This window comes from Schistocerca serialis, unplaced genomic scaffold (assembly GCF_023864345.2).
Source record: "Schistocerca serialis cubense isolate TAMUIC-IGC-003099 unplaced genomic scaffold, iqSchSeri2.2 HiC_scaffold_522, whole genome shotgun sequence".
NCBI lineage: Eukaryota > Metazoa > Arthropoda > Insecta > Orthoptera > Acrididae > Schistocerca > Schistocerca serialis.
This window is the reverse complement of record NW_026048105.1, coordinates 92,501-102,500: the sequence shown is the minus strand read 5'-3', so window position 1 is coordinate 102,500 and position 10,000 is coordinate 92,501. Positions and strand designations below refer to the sequence as shown.

Genomic DNA, 10,000 nt, shown 5'->3' with positions numbered 1-10,000 from the left:
TTGCACTCGCAGTCGCAAAAAACGTTGGGCAAATATATTTCTCCGATGCTGAGCGATCAGCTAGGAAGCGCCCCATCCATGTCGGTACTCGTACGCGTCGCACTCGCAGTCGCAAAAAACGCTGGGCAAATATATTTCTCGGAAGAGTAATGACAGTCCGAGCCTCCTGCGTGGGAAGAGTCTTTCTAGGCCCTGACCCACGGGAAGCGTGTAGCTTCCCCCATCCCGGACATTTCACGTCGTCACACTACCGGTATTGACTAATAGACTGATTGCTGATAATCATTAGCCACACACTGGGGGAAACGGCCGACAGGGGCGGCAACATAGTGGAGCCGCAGTGTCACTAATGTACAGAGATAGAACAGTTTCGACTGGAACCAGAGTAACCGTATACACGGCACTGATTAGTAATAGATGCAGAGCCATCAGAATACAGATAATATATACAACCGTCCCTATACATGCTGAAAGACTCTGCACACAATGAGAACCACACGTCAGCCAGACACTATCACACACTACTCTCTGCCTCTAACAGGCACACACACAATATCTAACCACCAGCATGGAAGAACATCCGGTGCATCCTCTCCGCCACATTACACAATCCACACTATCATAACCAGACCGGGAGGTCCACCCAGAAAACAGAATATCCCACCCTTCCGACATCCGCCATTGCTCAGCTAAGCCACGAACACCCACACATGTCCTACACAGGGGTGCACCCAACATCACAATACTGCCTCCTGTCACAGTACACAAACAATGGCAGGAATGAAAGACACAGATCTGCCACAACCTTGGAATCGGAGCGCCGCCTGTCATGAGCCACAAGTGCATCCTGACGTGACAAATCGGATGATCCCGCAGGCATGCACTTACGATAATCACTATCAACGAACCTGCCGCCCCCTCCCCCCCCAAAATACACCTTTCCCTACAACGTGTACCTTAACCTAAGCTATATTGTACCTTAACCTAAGCGATATTGTACCTTAACCTAAGGTATATCGTACCTTAACCTAACCTACATTGCGCCTTCACCTAACCTACGTTGTACCTTAACCTAACCTACGTTGTACCTTAACCTAACCTACGTTGTACCTTAACCTAACCTACGTTGTACCTTAACCTAACCTACGTTGTACCTTAACCTAACCTACGTTGTACCTTAACCTAACCTACGTTGTACCTTAACCTAACCTACGTTGTACCTTAACCTAACCTACGTTGTGCCTTAACCTAACCTACGTTGTGCCTTAACCTAACCTACGTTGTGCCTTAACCTAACCTACGTTGTGCCTTAACCTAACCTACGTTGTGCCTTAACCTAACCTACGTTGTGCCTTAACCTAACCTACGTTGTGCCTTAACCTAACCTATGTTGTGCCTTAACCTAACCTATGTTGTGCCTTAACCTAACCTATGTTGTGCCTTAACCTAACCTATGTTGTGCCTTAACCTAACCTATGTTGTGCCTTAACCTAACCTATGTTGTGCCTTAACCTAACCTATGTTGTGCCTTAACCTAACCTATGTTGTGCCTTAACCTAACCTATGTTGTGCCTTAACCTAACCTATGTTGTGCCTTAACCTAACCTACGTTGTGCCTTAACCTAACCTACGTTGTGCCTTAACCTAACCTACGTTGTGCCTTAACCTAACCTACGTTGTGCCTTAACCTAACCTACGTTGTGCCTTAACCTAACCTACGTTGTGCCTTAACCTAACCTACGTTGTGCCTTAACCTAACCTACGTTGTGCCTTAACCTAACCTACGTTGTGCCTTAACCTAACCTACGTTGTGCCTTAACCTAACCTACGTTGTGCCTTAACCTAACCTACGTTGTGCCTTAACCTAACCTACGTTGTGCCTTAACCTAACCTATGTTGTGCCTTAACCTAACCTATGTTGTGCCTTAACCTAACCTATGTTGTGCCTTAACCTAACCTATGTTGTGCCTTAACCTAACCTATGTTGTGCCTTAACCTAACCTATGTTGTGCCTTAACCTAACCTATGTTGTGCCTTAACCTAACCTACGTTGTGCCTTAACCTAACCTACGTTGTGCCTTAACCTAACCCATATTGTACCTTAACCTAACCCATATTGTACCTTAACCTAACCCATATTGTACCTTAACCTAACCCATATTGTACCTTAACCTAACCCATATTGTACCTTAACGTAACCTAATTTGTGCCTTAACGTAACCTAATTTGTGCCTTAACGTAACCTAATTTGTGCCTTAACGTAACCTAATTTGTGCCTTAACGTAACCTAATTTGTGCCTTAACGTAACCTAATTTGTGCCTTAACGTAACCTAATTTGTGCCTTAACGTAACCTAATTTGTGCCTTAACGTAACCTAATTTGTGCCTTAACGTAACCTAATTTGTGCCTTAACGTAACCTAATTTGTGCCTTAACGTAACCTAATTTGTGCCTTAACGTAACCTAATTTGTGCCTTAACGTAACCTAATTTGTGCCTTAACGTAACCTAATTTGTGCCTTAACGTAACCTAATTTGTGCCTTAACGTAACCTAATTTGTGCCTTAACGTAACCTAATTTGTGCCTTAACGTAACCCATGTTGTGCCTTAACGTAACCCATGTTGTGCCTTAACGTAACCCAATTTGTGCCTTAACGTAACCCATGTTGTGCCTTAACCTAACCTATATTGTGCCTCAACCTAACCTATATTGCGCCTTAACCTGACGCACGTTGTCGCTGAACCTGCTCTGTAATTGTTATGCAACTCGTTAAATTAGTGTAGTGTTGCCTAACCGCAACCCTCGCAATATAGTTCGCTATTCGCACTGCCCGGTCCCCTGTGTATCGCGTCATGTTAAACACCTTGCAGGTGTTGCTGACTTTCCACATGCTCCTGCTATACACTGTAATGTGGATAGCAGCAGGACGTACATGCCCCCCCCCCTTCCCCCCTGCCTTCGCAAGCTGGTCGTTGAGAAGTTTGCATGTTCAATGCCCTTCGCATGCCGACGTACTCAGCCTACGTTGTGGTACGGCCTGTCACCTGTCCGCCGATGTACGCAAAACCCACAAACTGTACTGCACATTGGTCCGTATGTACTGAATGATACATCGTGGCACATGTGTGACCGTACGACGACTGCGCCTAGCAACGGCAGACCATACAGTCCAAATATTGTGCACGCAGCTACGTGTCGTCTCCCTATAAGAGCTGGATTGCAGTGTGGTACGCCATTCAGACGTGTGGGAGGAACGGACGCCCTGGATGGCGATCAGCATGAGCAGTCTGTTGATGTAGTGGAGCGTGTATTCGGACGTAGTCGTCTCTTCTCACACACCGTGATAGCATGTTGCACCGCGTTCCACATCTGCGACATCCTGCAGAGGCCGGCTGACAGTCGTTCGCGCAATGGACACCGCATACGTACGGGGGCTACCTTCCACGTGTTCTCGAGGCGTGCACATGTTGTTGCGTCTATGTGGGCAGACGTAGTGTGTTGTGACACCTGACACAGGCATGCAATACTCGTTGCAAATGGCGATGGACGTCTACGTTTGCTGGTGACGTTACGCAAATGAACAACAGGTAACCCGTTGTGGTGCGGTTGTTCTCGCTAGAGGTGAATCAGTGTTGGCGACGATCGGTCGAGCTATTAACCGGTTGTTTCAGGGATACCCACCATGCCCACGAACGTGAAAGGGGACCCACCATGCCCACGAACGCGAAAGGGGATCTGGGTGTGAGGCGATACGCGGCGGTGGCTGGGTGGGACCGTCCCCGGCCGGTGAGGGGGGGCCGCCCGGCGTGCTGGCAGCGCGGTGCGTGGGCGCACGCGCTACAGCCGGCTGGTGGGGGCGGCCAGTGGCAGGCGCGCCGGCCGACGGACGCGGCAGGCGGCGCAGCTGCGCGCCGGCGCCCCCTGCTCGCGGCGCCTTGCGGCCAAAGTAGGTCCTCGCGGGCCCGGTGCGAAGCGCGGTGGCCATCTGCAGTGTGCTGGTCCGATTGAGGACTGTGTGCGCTGAGGATGCGCCGCCGCCCGGCGCTCGGCGCCGCGACGCCGTCTGCTGCTCGGTCGCCCCAGCGGTTCTCGCAGGTGGTTTGTATCGCAGCTGTGCGGACGTGTTGGCGCGTGCGCTGTGCTGGGAGAGTTCGCTTCGGCACCCAAGTGGGGCTTTTGTCCTTCTGTGGCGCTGGCGTTGGAGCTGCCGGTCACCGTAGGTGGCGCGTGTTGTCTCCCGCCGGCAATGCCACGACAGCACGCTCCCGGGCCTCTGTCGGCAGCGGCAAGCTCAGTTGGGAGCACGGGTGGTCGCACCTAAAGCGTCTACTCGCCTAACTCCGGGCGATTGCGCCTCTCTCGAACCCGACCAAGTACTTAGGACGGCGCTGCGCGCCGCCGGGACCTGAGAGGGTTTCGAGGTGTGTTGTGCAGGGGAGCTCAGCCTCCTCCTGTTTGCAGAATAATTGAGCGGACGCTTGCGTGTTCGCGCGGGCCCCCGGGACACACTCCCGGGCGGCCGGCTGCTCAGCTCTAGTTGACGCAGCTCCCTGGTTGATCCTGCCAGTAGTCATATGCTTGTCTCAAAGATTAAGCCATGCATGTCTCAGTACAAGCCGCATTAAGGTGAAACCGCGAATGGCTCATTAAATCAGTTATGGTTCCTTAGATCGTACCCACGTTACTTGGATAACTGTGGTAATTCTAGAGCTAATACATGCAAACAGAGTCCCGACCAGAGATGGAAGGGACGCTTTTATTAGATCAAAACCAATCGGTCGGCTCGTCCGGTCCGTTTGCCTTGGTGACTCTGAATAACTTTGGGCTGATCGCACGGTCCTCGTACCGGCGACGCATCTTTCAAATGTCTGCCTTATCAACTGTCGATGGTAGGTTCTGCGCCTACCATGGTTGTAACGGGTAACGGGGAATCAGGGTTCGATTCCGGAGAGGGAGCCTGAGAAACGGCTACCACATCCAAGGAAGGCAGCAGGCGCGCAAATTACCCACTCCCGGCACGGGGAGGTAGTGACGAAAAATAACGATACGGGACTCATCCGAGGCCCCGTAATCGGAATGAGTACACTTTAAATCCTTTAACGAGTATCTATTGGAGGGCAAGTCTGGTGCCAGCAGCCGCGGTAATTCCAGCTCCAATAGCGTATATTAAAGTTGTTGCGGTTAAAAAGCTCGTAGTTGGATTTGTGTCCCACGCTGTTGGTTCACCGCCCGTCGGTGTTTAACTGGCATGTATCGTGGGACGTCCTGCCGGTGGGGCGAGCCGAAGGCGTGCGACCGCCTCGTGCGTGCTCGTGCGTCCCGAGGCGGACCCCGTTGAAATCCTACCAGGGTGCTCTTTATTGAGTGTCTCGGTGGGCCGGCACGTTTACTTTGAACAAATTAGAGTGCTTAAAGCAGGCAAGCCCGCCTGAATACTGTGTGCATGGAATAATGGAATAGGACCTCGGTTCTATTTTGTTGGTTTTCGGAACCCGAGGTAATGATTAATAGGGACAGGCGGGGGCATTCGTATTGCGACGTTAGAGGTGAAATTCTTGGATCGTCGCAAGACGAACAGAAGCGAAAGCATTTGCCAAGTATGTTTTCATTAATCAAGAACGAAAGTTAGAGGTTCGAAGGCGATCAGATACCGCCCTAGTTCTAACCATAAACGATGCCAGCCAGCGATCCGCCGCAGTTCCTCCGATGACTCGGCGGGCAGCCTCCGGGAAACCAAAGCTTTTGGGTTCCGGGGGAAGTATGGTTGCAAAGCTGAAACTTAAAGGAATTGACGGAAGGGCACCACCAGGAGTGGAGCCTGCGGCTTAATTTGACTCAACACGGGAAACCTCACCAGGCCCGGACACCGGAAGGATTGACAGATTGATAGCTCTTTCTTGATTCGGTGGGTGGTGGTGCATGGCCGTTCTTAGTTGGTGGAGCGATTTGTCTGGTTAATTCCGATAACGAACGAGACTCTAGCCTGCTAACTAGTCGCGTGACATCCTTCGTGCTGTCAGCGATTACTTTTCTTCTTAGAGGGACAGGCGGCTTCTAGCCGCACGAGATTGAGCAATAACAGGTCTGTGATGCCCTTAGATGTTCTGGGCCGCACGCGCGCTACACTGAAGGAATCAGCGTGTCTTCCTAGGCCGAAAGGTCGGGGTAACCCGCTGAACCTCCTTCGTGCTAGGGATTGGGGCTTGCAATTGTTCCCCATGAACGAGGAATTCCCAGTAAGCGCGAGTCATAAGCTCGCGTTGATTACGTCCCTGCCCTTTGTACACACCGCCCGTCGCTACTACCGATTGAATGATTTAGTGAGGTCTTCGGACTGGTACGCGGCATTGACTCTGTCGTTGCCGATGCTACCGGAAAGATGACCAAACTTGATCATTTAGAGGAAGTAAAAGTCGTAACAAGGTTTCCGTAGGTGAACCTGCGGAAGGATCATTACCGACTAGACTGCATGTCTTTCGATGTGCGTGTCGTGTCGCGCAACACGCAGCTACCTGTACGGCTCGCAGTAGCCGTGCGCCGCGTGCGGAACCACGCGTTCGTCTCAAAACTAACGGCAATGTTGTGTGGTACGAGCGCTGAAGCGCTGGAGCGGCTGGCCTGCGGCACCTGGCGCCTGGCGCCGGTTTTGAATGACTTTCGCCCGACTGCCTGTCCGCTCCGGTGTGGAGCCGTACGACGCCCATCGGCCGTGAGGCCGTTGGACACTGAACGCTGGAACAGGGCCGCCACACGCCTCAGTCCCGCCTATGCAACTGTCTCGAAAGAGATGGTGGAAACTATGAAAAGATCACCCAGGACGGTGGATCACTCGGCTCGTGGGTCGATGAAGAATGCAGCAAATTGCGCGTCGACATGTGAACTGCAGGACACATGAACATCGACGTTTCGAACGCACATTGCGGTCCATGGATTCCGTTCCCGGGCCACGTCTGGCTGAGGGTCGGCTACGTATACTGAAGCGCGCGGCGTTTGCCCCGCTTCGCAGACCTGGGAGTGTCGTGGCCGCCTGTGGGGCCGGCCGCGTCTCCTTAAACGTGCGATGCGCGCCCGTCGCCTGGCGGTTCGCATACCGGTACTTACTCGGTAGCGTGCACAGCCGGCTGGCGGTGTGGCGTGCGACACCTCGTACAACGACCTCAGAGCAGGCGAGACTACCCGCTGAATTTAAGCATATTACTAAGCGGAGGAAAAGAAACTAACAAGGATTCCCCCAGTAGCGGCGAGCGAACAGGGAAGAGTCCAGCACCGAACCCCGCAGGCTGCCGCCTGTCGTGGCATGTGGTGTTTGGGAGGGTCCACTACCCCGACGCCTCGCGCCGAGCCCAAGTCCAACTTGAATGAGGCCACGGCCCGTAGAGGGTGCCAGGCCCGTAGCGGCCGGTGCGAGCGTCGGCGGGACCTCTCCTTCGAGTCGGGTTGCTTGAGAGTGCAGCTCCAAGTGGGTGGTAAACTCCATCTGAGACTAAATATGACCACGAGACCGATAGCGAACAAGTACCGTGAGGGAAAGTTGAAAAGAACTTTGAAGAGAGAGTTCAAAAGTACGTGAAACCGTTCTGGGGTAAACGTGAGAAGTCCGAAAGGTCGAACGGGTGAGATTCACGCCCATCCGGCCACTGGCCTCCGCCCTCGGCAGATGGGGCCGGCCGCCCGCGCGGAGCAATTCGCGGCGGGGTCGTGTCCGGTTGCCTTTCCACTCGCCGCGGGGCGGGGCCGTTCCGGTGTGCGGTGGGCCGCACTTCTCCCCTAGTAGGACGTCGCGACCCGCTGGGTGCCGGCCTACGGCCCGGGTGCGCAGCCTGTCCTTCCGCGGGCCTCGGTTCGCGTCTGTTGGGCAGAGCCCCGGTGTCCTGGCTGGCTGCCCGGCGGTATATCTGGAGGAGTCGATTCGCCCCTTTGGGCGCTCGGGCTCCCGGCAAGCGCGCGCGGTTCTTCCCGGATGACGGACCTACCTGGCCCGGCCCCGGACCCGCGCCGCTGTTGGCTCGGGATGCTCTCGGGCGGAATAATCGCTCCCGTCAGCGGCGCTTCAGCTTTGGACAATTTCACGACCCGTCTTGAAACACGGACCAAGGAGTCTAACATGTGCGCGAGTCATTGGGCTGTACGAAACCTAAAGGCGTAATGAAAGTGAAGGTCTCGCCTTGCGCGGGCCGAGGGAGGATGGGGCTTCCCCGCCCTTCACGGGGCGGCGGCCTCCGCACTCCCGGGGCGTCTCGTCCTCATTGCGAGGTGAGGCGCACCTAGAGCGTACACGTTGGGACCCGAAAGATGGTGAACTATGCCTGGCCAGGACGAAGTCAGGGGAAACCCTGATGGAGGTCCGTAGCGATTCTGACGTGCAAATCGATCGTCGGAGCTGGGTATAGGGGCGAAAGACTAATCGAACCATCTAGTAGCTGGTTCCCTCCGAAGTTTCCCTCAGGATAGCTGGTGCTCGTACGAGTCTCATCCGGTAAAGCGAATGATTAGAGGCCTTGGGGCCGAAACGACCTCAACCTATTCTCAAACTTTAAATGGGTGAGATCTCCGGCTTGCTTGATATGCTGAAGCCGCGAGCAAACGACTCGGATCGGAGTGCCAAGTGGGCCACTTTTGGTAAGCAGAACTGGCGCTGTGGGATGAACCAAACGCCGAGTTAAGGCGCCCGAATCGACGCTCATGGGAAACCATGAAAGGCGTTGGTTGCTTAAGACAGCAGGACGGTGGCCATGGAAGTCGGAATCCGCTAAGGAGTGTGTAACAACTCACCTGCCGAAGCAACTAGCCCTGAAAATGGATGGCGCTGAAGCGTCGTGCCTATACTCGGCCGTCAGTCTGGCAGTCATGGCCGGTCCTTGCGGCCGGCCGCGAAGCCCTGACGAGTAGGAGGGTCGCGGCGGTGGGCGCAGAAGGGTCTGGGCGTGAGCCTGCCTGGAGCCGCCGTCGGTGCAGATCTTGGTGGTAGTAGCAAATACTCCAGCGAGGCCCTGGAGGGCTGACGCGGAGAAGGGTTTCGTGTGAACAGCCGTTGCACACGAGTCAGTCGATCCTAAGCCCTAGGAGAAATCCGATGTTGATGGGGGCCGTCATAGCATGATGCGCTTTGTGCTGGCCCCCGTTGGGCGAAAGGGAATCCGGTTCCTATTCCGGAACCCGGCAGCGGAACCGATACAAGTCGGGCCCCTCTTTTAGAGATGCTCGTCGGGGTAACCCAAAAGGACCCGGAGACGCCGTCGGGAGATCGGGGAAGAGTTTTCTTTTCTGCATGAGCGTTCGAGTTCCCTGGAATCCTCTAGCAGGGAGATAGGGTTTGGAACGCGAAGAGCACCGCAGTTGCGGCGGTGTCCCGATCTTCCCCTCGGACCTTGAAAATCCGGGAGAGGGCCACGTGGAGGTGTCGCGCCGGTTCGTACCCATATCCGCAGCAGGTCTCCAAGGTGAAGAGCCTCTAGTCGATAGAATAATGTAGGTAAGGGAAGTCGGCAAATTGGATCCGTAACTTCGGGATAAGGATTGGCTCTGAGGATCGGGGCGTGTCGGGCTTGGTCGGGAAGTGGGTCAGCGCTAACGTGCCGGGCCTGGGCGAGGTGAGTGCCGTAGGGGTGCCGGTAAGTGCGGGCGTTTAGCGCGGGCGTGGTCTGCTCTCGCCGTTGGTCGGCCTCGTGCTGGCCGGCGGTGCAGGATGCGCGCGCCTGCGCGGCGTTCGCGCCCCGGTGCTTCAACCTGCGTGCAGGATCCGAGCTCGGTCCCGTGCCTTGGCCTCCCACGGATCTTCCTTGCTGCGAGGCCGCGTCCGCCTTAGCGTGCTCCTCCGGGGGCGCGCGGGTGCGCGGATTCTCTTCGGCCGCCATTCAACGATCAACTCAGAACTGGCACGGACTGGGGGAATCCGACTGTCTAATTAAAACAAAGCATTGCGATGGCCCTAGCGGGTGTTGACGCCCTGTGATTTCCACTACATTGGACTTCATTCGGGCGCCGTCCAGGTATCCCCTT

The 10,000-nt window shown here is 54.8% G+C and overlaps 2 non-coding genes and 1 pseudogene across 2 annotated transcripts; all 3 read left to right on the top strand.

Annotated features, from left to right (window-relative positions):
- Positions 1–4,548: 4,548 nt before the first annotated feature.
- On the top strand, positions 4,549–6,457 carry LOC126447648 (small subunit ribosomal RNA). The gene has a single exon (XR_007583832.1). It is a non-coding gene; the product is annotated as a small subunit ribosomal RNA (ribosomal RNA).
- Positions 6,458–6,810: 353 nt separating this feature from the next.
- Positions 6,811–6,965, top strand: LOC126447642 (5.8S ribosomal RNA). The gene has a single exon (XR_007583827.1). It is a non-coding gene; the product is annotated as a 5.8S ribosomal RNA (ribosomal RNA).
- A 188-nt stretch (positions 6,966–7,153) lies between these two features.
- Positions 7,154–10,000, top strand: part of LOC126447659 (large subunit ribosomal RNA) — a 4,787-nt pseudogene continuing 1,940 nt past the window's right edge.